Source organism: Dipodomys spectabilis, unplaced genomic scaffold, assembly GCF_019054845.1.
Source record: "Dipodomys spectabilis isolate Male_0828 unplaced genomic scaffold, ASM1905484v1 ptg000250l, whole genome shotgun sequence".
Classification (NCBI taxonomy): domain Eukaryota; kingdom Metazoa; phylum Chordata; class Mammalia; order Rodentia; family Heteromyidae; genus Dipodomys; species Dipodomys spectabilis.
The window spans coordinates 2,023,706-2,034,156 of NW_024870927.1; positions in this window are offsets into that span (position 1 = coordinate 2,023,706).

Consider the following 10,451-nt stretch of genomic DNA (forward strand, 5'->3'; position numbering starts at 1 on the left):
GTATCTAGGACACACTATAAGCATGTTTCTGTATCTGTTTTTCTCTAGTACCTCTCGAGATTTAGACTAAAGTTTTGGGTGGGGCAGCTTCTAGGTGAATCCCTGAGGAAATCCACTTGAAGCCTCCTCAGGAGATCTCCATTCAAGGCCAGCCCAACAGGAAAGGTTTATTGTCTCCAATAAACCAACAGAAAACCAGAAGTGGAGCAGTGGCCTAGAGGGTAGAGCTCCCGCTTTGAGAGAGAAAGCCAAGCAGGAGATACAGGCCAGACCAGGCAGGAAAACCTGGGAGGCGCTTATGTCCATTGAACAGCCAGATGGCTGGAGGTAGAGCTGTGGCAGTGGTAGAACCGCAGCCTTGTGAAAAGCAGCTGAGGAATGCATCGCGTCCTTAGTTTAAGCCATGAGATGGCCACAAAAGAAAATTCATAAAGAGAAGGCCAAATTTATGAATAAGTGTCCTACTTACTTACATGAGTATATTACTTCCCTAAGTGTAAAAAGGCTGTACGCAAAACTTCTGCTTTTATTTACTGATTTATGTTTTAGATATGCTCATTGTACACACTGTATCATTCTTTTCATTTCAGCCCCATTGCTTTTCTCTTCCAGGGTTCTAGGCCTGTTTCCTTATATGATGCACACTGAAGCTCTCAGGAGCCTTTATTTACATTTTATTATGCAGGAGCAGTCACAAATCAGGCAGGGGAAGAGAAGCTCAGAGTTCATAGAAATAAACGGTATTCAGAAATTAGAGTTGGGGACACAAAATGGTAGCATATATATGTAAAAAACTACCATTAAGAAAAAAGATGAGGGGACTGGGAATGTGGATTAGTGGGAGAGTGCTTGCCTAGCATGTATGAGGCCCTGGGTTCGATTCCTCAGTAACACATACACAGAAAAATTCAGATTTGGTGCTGTGGCTCAAGTAGCAGAATGCTAGAGACAGTGCCCAGGCCTTGCATTCAGCCCAAGAAATGTGAAAGAGATAACTATGTATGTAGTTAGGTAGGTAGGTAGGTGGGTAGGTAGGCAGGTAGGTACATTTGTACATAGATAGATAGATAGATACAGAAAGAAAGAAAGACAGGAATAAGAAAGAAAGAGAGAGAGAGAGAGAGAGAGAGAGAGAGAGAGAGAGAGAGAGAGAGAGAGAGAGAAAGGACCTTCACACAACAACAGAGCAGGACGAATGTCTCTTTCCCACTTCTCAGGCAGCCAAAGGCTCCAGAGCCAAGAGGGCAGAGACAGGTTCTAACTCAGCTGCTTAAAGCCAAAAGAGAAATGACCCTACCTCACCTTGTACTGGAGATTAGCATTAATGATGTGGAGAATGAAGGAAGGAGAAAAGACTGGCCGAGGTAGAAGAAGGGCCTTCAAATGTGATAGATGGAGAATAAAAAACCCACTCCATAAAACCAGAGAGCAGGGCTTTTCTACTCTCTTCCTCCCCTCTCCCTAACTAAACTGGCTCTCTATTGGTAACTTAAAGATAGCCTGAGGCTCCCTTCAGGTGAAGGAGGAAGGTTAGTCATTGTTTGAGGAAGCTGAGAAAAGCCTGACCCTGGTATAACTCTAACAAATGTTTCAGGTTTCCCCCCATTGCTGGCTGTGCCTGGAATGAATGAAGTGGTTTTGCAGCTCAATACCCTGTTGAGTTTGTATATTCTGCCTCCTTATTCTCTTCACCTAGCCTGGTTTTTGAAACTGTTTTCTGTCTTTCAAATACAGTTTTACACTGGAGTTCTTCCTGCTAATTGTTCCAGGGCTTGGATCCTGACAACTTCATTTGAGCCCAGGATTGGTTAATGGGCCAAGAACACTAAGAACATTTAGAGTAACTTCTCATCACCAAGGGAAAAATAAGAAGCTCTTGAACATCTGACCTTTTAGACGTGGAAGTCAAAGTGTCATAGACTTTCCTGCCCTGGCTGGCTTCAGTGTGATCCTAAGACCTCAGCCTCCTGAGCTATGGTGATGGGCAAGAGCTACTGGTACTCTGCTAGGTTCAAACTTGTAATAACATTGGCAATACAAGTCAACTGCTTATCACACAGGGCTTGGGGAGCATATTAAGCCTTTCAACATTGGACCTTTCAGAACCCTGTGGACACAAGATTACAATGCTAGAGTCTGTAAGGCTGGATATGTGGACCTGCTACACAAGCCTGGAGATCTGACTCCAATTCTTTTTTTTTTTTTTTTTGGGTCCGGTTGTGGGGCCTGAACTCTGGGCCTGGGCACTGTCCCTCAGCTCTTCAGCTCAAGGCTAGCGCTCTACCACTTGAGCCACAGCGCCACTTCTGGCTTTTTTTCTTTTTTTTGCTTATGTGGTGCTGAGGAATCGAACCCAGGGCCTCGAGCATGCAAGGCAAGTGCTCTACCACTGAGCTACCTTCCCAGCCCAACTACCTTCCCAGCCCTGACTCCAGTTCTTGTGTATATCAGTGCTGACTTTCCAGAGAATGTTCTCATAATTAGCGAACAGGAAAAGTACTTTGATTAACCCTCAATTTTTTTGCAGTTGTGTGTCTTGTATCAACCCTGGGCACTGTCCCTGAGCAATTCAGTCAACGCTAACTCTCTAACACTTGAGCCACAGCTCCACATGGGATTTTTTAGTGGTTCATTGGAGATAAGAGTCTAACAGGCTTTTCTTGCCTAGGCTATCTTTGAACTGTGGTCTTCAAATCTCAGCCTCATTAGAAGGTTGTTTTCCAGGTGTGAGCCACCGGCATCTGGCCTACTGTTTTTGACAGTCCTGGGGATTGTTTTTCTCCAGGCTAGCCCTCTACCATTTGAGCCACTCCACTGCATCTAGCTTTTTCTGAGTATGTGGCACTGAGGATTAAAACCCTGGTATTCCTGGATGTTGAGTGAGCTCTTTACCACTAAGCCAGATTTCTAGCCTCCCCTTACAATTTTATTCCACAACTTGCCTGTCCTCAAGAAAAGGCTTCTCATCAGGGAGCAGAGGAGGGAAGGCCATTCCTCCCCCCCCCCCCCCCAGTACCAGAGATCTCCAGCTTGGATACTGACAAAGCTCGGCGGAAATGCTAGCTCCAACTCAGGCCTTGGAAGAAAACTAGAGTCATTTAGCAGGTCAAAAGAACATAAACTGACCTGCCAGACTCAGCTCCACCCAGGGAAAAGTTACCCAGCTCGGGCGCCAGCCCCAGGAATGGCTTTATTCACTAGGTATTCAGAGCCAGAGGCTGCCCCTCTCTTTGGCAGCCTTGAAAATCAATTGAAATTCAGTAAACAGAAACCCTGAGAGTGGCTCCCGGCTGGGCTCCATGAGTTTCTCACAAACTATCCCCTGGAAAAAGCTAATGTTTGCTGAAAGGCCTCAACTCTACCCAGAACCTAGCATCATCACAGTATCTCCAAACTTGAGGAAGAAACCATCTCCCTCTTTTGTGATACTCAAAGCACATCTCCCTTCCGTTGAACTAACCTGGGAGGAGGATCACAAAATCTTGGGTAAAGCAGAGCATTTTTCTGCCTGTTAAAACAAACTGACTTAAGAAACCAACCAAACCACAGGAAAATCGAACACCACAAGCAGACCAGAGACTCCAAAAAGAAGCTAGTTTAGGACACAGGGAGATACAGGATTTTTCCCACCCCTCTCAAAAAAATCAAAGAACATTTTTTTCTTTTTTTTGTCCCTTTTATAAAAATTTTTTTTTTCTATAACATTTTGTTAATTTTAATTTTTACCTTTTTAAAAAAAATTCTTTCCTAGTAACTTTTTTTCCTCTTATAATTTTTATTTTTGGTGTATAGGTGTGTGTGAGTTGTCCTTTCTTTTTTTTCTTTTTAAAAATTGTTTTTGGTTTATTTTAGCTCTACTGAACTTCTGATCTTTTTTTCTTTCTTTCTTATCCTTTTAACCTTTTCTTCTCTTTCGTTCTTCTTTATGTGACATAATTGTTTTTCTGCACATCCTCAGAAAAAACCGTAGTCAGTTATTAAACCTTATCCCCCACTGTGTACACACTTAATCCACAAATTTATCACTCAATTCAAAACCTCTTAGACTTAAATTCCTTAATAGCAGTACTACCTCTTTATATCGATATAATATTTTAAGTATTTTTATTTTAAGTTTTTCACATCTCCTTTATATCCCTCCCCTTCTCTCCTTATATCCACGTTCTTCTCTGGATAGTGTGTTTTTATTTCTGCAAAATATTGTTAGTTTTATTTTTCTATTTTTTCTGGTATCTTTTTTTTCTCTTTATCTTTCTTCTTTTTTTCTCTCTCCCTACACTCATGCTATCCAACCTATTTCCTGCTTTGAGATTATGACTTAGTTAAGTTAACCCATCCTATGCATCCCCACATCACTCTATTCCTATTTTTAACACATATCTCTCCCTAAACCTAATAATTTCTGGTTTACCAAATTCTTCTTTGTGTTTCGTAGCCCATTAATATATAGTTGTTTGATGTTGAATAGATGTATCTGTTGAACTAGATTGTATCTGCAGACTATTGACTATGCAAATACAGACTTTGGTTGATGCTTGTCTTAAGATAATGTTCTATAACAAAACATGTTATTTTCATCCCAAATGGGAAGAGTAAGCCGGAAAAACACAAGAGAAATGGCAAGTCCAGGTATCTCTACTCCCACTCATGATAATCAGGAGACAGAACAGATAATGAATAACCCAGAGGAGAGTTCCCAAATAGCTCTACAAACAATGATGGCAAACATACGAAAGACTCTGTATGACCATGATAAAGAGAGAGAGGAGACAAACAAAAGTTCAATGGAGGTAAACAAAAGGTCAATGCAGGAAAAGATTGAAAACCTACAAAGTATTCTGTATGAGCATGGAAGGGAGAGACAGGAGTCAATCCAAAGGTTTATACAGGAATATCATGAGCATGAGGAAGCTACTCAAAAATTGATACAGGATTTGTGTGAGCAGCTTGAGAATACTCAAAGAGAAAGTCAGGAATGGCATGAACAGGCTGAAACACTCAAAGAGAACTACAGGAATGGCATGAACTTGAGGAAGCTAAGCAAAGAGTAATACAGTAATTGAGAGAGCAGGATGAGAATACACGAAGATCACTGAAGGCATTCATGGAATCCATTAACAAAGAGCTGAAGGAAGTCAGGGAGACCACAAAGGGAATGCTGAATGGAACCCAACAGAAGGAATGGGAGCCCAAAGAAACCATAGCCAATCAAGTAAGTGATTTGAGAATAAACACTGAACACCAAATTAAGGAAGTAAAAGCTTATACAAGATCTAAAACAAAGCTCCAACAAAAAATTTTAAGCCATCAAAGCTGACCAATTAGAAGGAAAAGAAATAAAAAACAAAGTAGAAAGTCTTGACAGCAGGTTACACCATGCAGAAGATCTAAACATGGAGATTCAGGACAGCCTAGATATTATAGAGAAAGAACATACAACCCTCCCAGACAAGTCCAAGAAATATGATAGATCTATCCCACACTTGGAAGACACCATCAGAAGGCCTAATATAAGGATAATGGGTATAGAGGAGCACCTAGAAACAGGAGTTAATGGTCTAGGAAATTTGTTTAACAGGATCCTAGCAGAGAACTTCCCAAAATGCAAAAAGATAGGCATATTCAGATACAAGAAGCTTTCAGAACTTCAAATAAACCAGACCAACATAGGACATCCCACCGTCACATTATAATCCACAAAGGATCAACTCAGACCAAGAAAAAGATCCTTAAAGATCCTTAAAGCTGTCAAGGAGAAAAGATTAATCACCTATAAAGCGAAACCAATCAGAATCACCTCAGATTTCTCTGCAAAGACAATCAAAGCAAGAAGAGCCTGGAATGATGTATGCCATGCCCTAAAAACAAACAAATATCAACCAAGAATTCTGTACCCAGCTAAACTCTCCTTCATAACCGAAGGCCAAATAAAAACCTTCCATAGCAAAGAAAAATTGAAACAATACATCTCCACCAAACCAGCCCTACAAAAGATTCTTAAAGATGTCCTACACATAGAAAACCAACAAGACCGCAATAAAGGCCAAGAAGCTGCACCCAAACTGAGAATCCAAGAACCATAGGAAAAACCCAGTTTTCACAGCCCCCAAGAAGGTGGATAACATGGCATAAACTCCCAAATACCTCTCAGTCCTATCTCTTAACATTAACGGACTTAACTCTCCAATTAAGCGACATAGACTGTCTAGTTTGGATTGAAAAACAAGATCCTTCTATCTGCTGCCGTCAGGAGTCACATCTTGCCGTAAAAACAAACACATTTTCAATATTAAAGGCTAGAACAAAGTCTACCAAGCAAACGGCCCCCATAAACAGGTGGGAGTTGCAATCCTAATATCAGATAAAATAGATTTCAAATAAAAAATTTGTGAGAAGAGATAAAGAAGTTCGCTACATAGTAATTAAGGGATCTCTCCTTCAGGAGGATATTACAATTCTAAATATCTATTCACAAAACAACAGAGCACCCAAATTTATCCAAGAAACACTACTTTCCCTCAAATCCCACATAGATCCAAAGACATCAATTGTTGGGGATTTTAACATGCCATTCTCCCCACTAGATAGATCAACTCGGCAAAAACTCAACAGAGAAACAGCATATCTAAACAACTGCATAGATCAACTAGATTTAACAGACATCTACCGAATATTTCACCCAGCAGCATCAGAATACACGTTTTTCTGTGCAGCAAAAGGAACATTTTCTAAAATAGACCATATTTTAGGCCACAAAGCAAACATGTCCAATTGCAGAAACATTGAAGTTATACCTTGCATTCTCTCAGACCACAAGGGAATAAATTTAGAACTCAACATCAAAAGCCATCAAACAAGTCCAGTAACACACGAAGGTTGAAGAACATACTGCTGAATCGAGTGGGTCAAAGAAGAGATTAGAAAGGAAATTCAAATGCTCATGCTATTCAACAAAAATGAGCACACACAATTCCAGCTCCTCTTGGACATAGCAAAGGCAGTAATCAGAGGCAAGTTTACAGCTCTGAGTTCCCATATCAACAAATTGGAGAGATCTGAAACCACCAAGTTAATGAGACATCTGAACCTCCTTGAAAAAGAGCAGCAAGATAAACCCCAATACAGTAGATGGAAAGAAATAATTAAAATTAAATCAGAATTAAATGAATTAGAATCCAAAAAAACTATAAAAACAATCCACAAAACAAAGAGTTGGTTCTTCAAAAAAATTAACAGAATTGACAGACCCTTAGCAAATCTTATCAGAACAAGAAGAGAACACACCCAAATAAATAAACTCAGAGATGAGAGTGGAAACATCACCACGGAAAAAACCAAGATACAGAACATTTTAAGGGAATACTTCTCAAACTTTATGCTAATAAGTTTGAGAACGTGACAGAAATGGACCTTTTCCTAGCAAATATTGACATGCCAAAACTAAACCAAGATGAGTTAAACCAGCTTAACAGGCCCATACAAAGCCTTGAAATAGAAACAGCAATAAGAGACCAACCAGCTAAGAAAAGTCCAGGATCATATGGTTTTACGGCGGAATTCTACAAGGCCTTCAAAACAGAGCTCACACCAATACTCCTCCAACTCTTCAATGAAATTGAAAGAGAAAGTTCACTACCGAACACATTCTATGAAGCCATCATAACCCTCATCCCAAAACCAGGCAGGGACTCATCAAAGAAGGAGAACTATAGACCCATTTCTTTGATGAACATTGATGCAAAATTTCTCAACAAAATTTTGGCCAATCAACTTCAACAATTCATTCAAAAAATCATACACCACGATCAAATAGGTATCATTTCAGGGATGCAAAGCTGGTTCGATATACGCAAATCAATTAACATTATTCACCCCATGAACAGGAGCAAGGACAAGAACCACGTGGCTATCTCAATAGATGCAGAAAAAGCATTCGACAAGATCCAACACCCCTTTATGATGAAGGTTTTGGAAAAATTAGGAATCCTTGGAACATTCTTCAATACAATAATGGCTGTATATGACAAACCTACAGCCAGCATTACACTTAATGGTGAAAAACTAAAGCCATTTGCTCTTAACTCAGGAACAAGGCAAGGATGTCCACTCTCTCCATTTCTCTTCAACATAGTATTAGAATACCTAGCTACAGCAATAAGACAACATGCAAACATAAAGGGGATCCAAATAGGGAAAGAAGAATTAAAACTCTCCATCTTTACAGATGACATGATCTTGTATTTAAAGAATCCTATAGACTCCATTCCCAAATTACTCAAGCTGATTCAAAACTTTGGCAAAGTAGCAGGGTATAAAATCAACCCTCATAAATCAATGGCTTTTCTGTATGCCAACAATGAAAAAGTGGGGCCGAAATTAGGAAAGGAACTCCATTTGTAAGAGTCCCACAAAAAATAAAATACCTAGGAATTAACTTAACCAAAGAAGTGAAGGACCTCTATGATGAAAACATTAAAACTTGAAAAAGGAAATCAAAACAGAACTTAGAAAATGGCAAAAACTTCTACGCTCCTGGATTGGAAAGATTAACATTGTGAAAATGGCAATACTTCCTAAGGTTATCTACAAATTCAATGTGATACTTATCAAAATTCCAGACTCATTATTCAAGGAAATAGAAGAGGCAATCCAAAAATTCATATGGAACAATAAAAGACCCGGAATAGCAAAAACGCTCCTCCACGGAAAGAACACTGCAGAAGGAAAATCAATACCAAATTTCAAACTCTCCTATGAAGATATAATAATCAAAACGGTAATCAAAACTGGCACAAGAACAAACATCAGGACCAGTGGAATAGAATTGAAAACCCAGAAATGAACCTACAAACTTATAGCCATCTAATCTTTGATAAGGGAGCTAAGCAAAGAGGTGTCTGGAGAGCACTGCGCGGCACATGAGAACAGATGGGAAGGGTAAACAAAGGAGGAGGCTACAATGCTTGATAAGAAATGTACTCATTATCTTGCCCATGTAATTGTAACCCCTCTGTAAAGTATTTTCACAATAAAATATATATTAAATTTATAAAAAAGGCTTCTCTGTATAAATCATCTAAAGACATCCCTATAGGAAGGTGTCCAAAGATAAATAAGACAAAGCTCATTCTTGGGAGAGACTCTAAACGTGAGAAGACTGTGAGAAATGCCTCCAATTATGTATCCTGTTTCAACGCAAAAATTATAATGATAAATGAGTCATTGTCCTAAATTATTGTGTATAATTTTATAATAGATGTGCAAAATGTAAATGGGAATAATAATATAATAAAATAAACATTAAAAGAATGAATCAATTAAAAATAAAAATACAAAATCAATATTGAGAATCATAACATTTAATAAGCATACATATGTAAGTATATATCATATATTACTCATATATAGAAATATCTTTTCCTTTGCAGGGCCTTTATTCAGGCCATGGAAACTCTAGCCTGAATTTCTTTTCCTCAATGACAGTAAATTTTTCCTTCACTCATGGTATAAAAGAGTTACCTGGACGGTGAGATCAAATCCCACCAATGGTATAAATACTGGCCCCAGTTCCAAGACAGTGACTTAATTTTTTTAATTTTAATTTTTGTGAATATACTTTACAGAGGGGTTACAATTACATGGGCAAGATAATGAGTACATTTCTTATCATCCTCCTTTGTTTACCCATCACATCCGGTCCCAGCCTCCCCTCCCCATCCCCCCACCCAATTCTCCCCACCCCCTGCACCAAAGTTGTAAAGTTCGTTTTTGAAATGACAACTTGTACTTCTCATAGTTGCAACAGGTCCACCTGTATCCTTAAATGACTTGTTTTGCCTGATCTCCTCCACAAATTATACTGAGTGACAATTTTTTAATGGAAGCAGTTTATTCAGTTCCATACTGAACATTAAATTAAAAGCAGTGCTGAATTTTGTATATCTATTCAGACATCTTCCTCTTAACCCAAAAGTGCTTCTCGGAATACTACATTATTTCTTTTTTTGTTTGTTTTTTTTATTGTAAAAATGTTGTACAGATTGCTCACAGTTACACGAGCAAGGTCATGAATATATTTCCTATTGAACATTGTTACCTCCTCCTTTGTTTTCCCCCTATCATGCCTTATATCCCATCTTCACAACTACGCCCCCTGTCAAGCTCAGTGATTTAATTTTTTAGTTTTGTCTTGGCACGAGGTTTGAACTCAAGTAGTAGCAAATCTGCACTTTCCCTCAGATTGCTACAAGTTCCTGAGTTCAAATCCCAGTCTAGGAAAGAATACTGGTAGAAATTCAAAACCAGGGAGCTCTATTATTTTTAAATTTAGTTAAATAATCAATTAGATTTTATCTTTTTTCTTTCTTTTTTTTTTTTTTTGGCGAATCATGGGGTTTGAACTCATGTCGTGGCAAATCTGCCTCAGCTTCGATCAACCTAGGCTGGGTGCA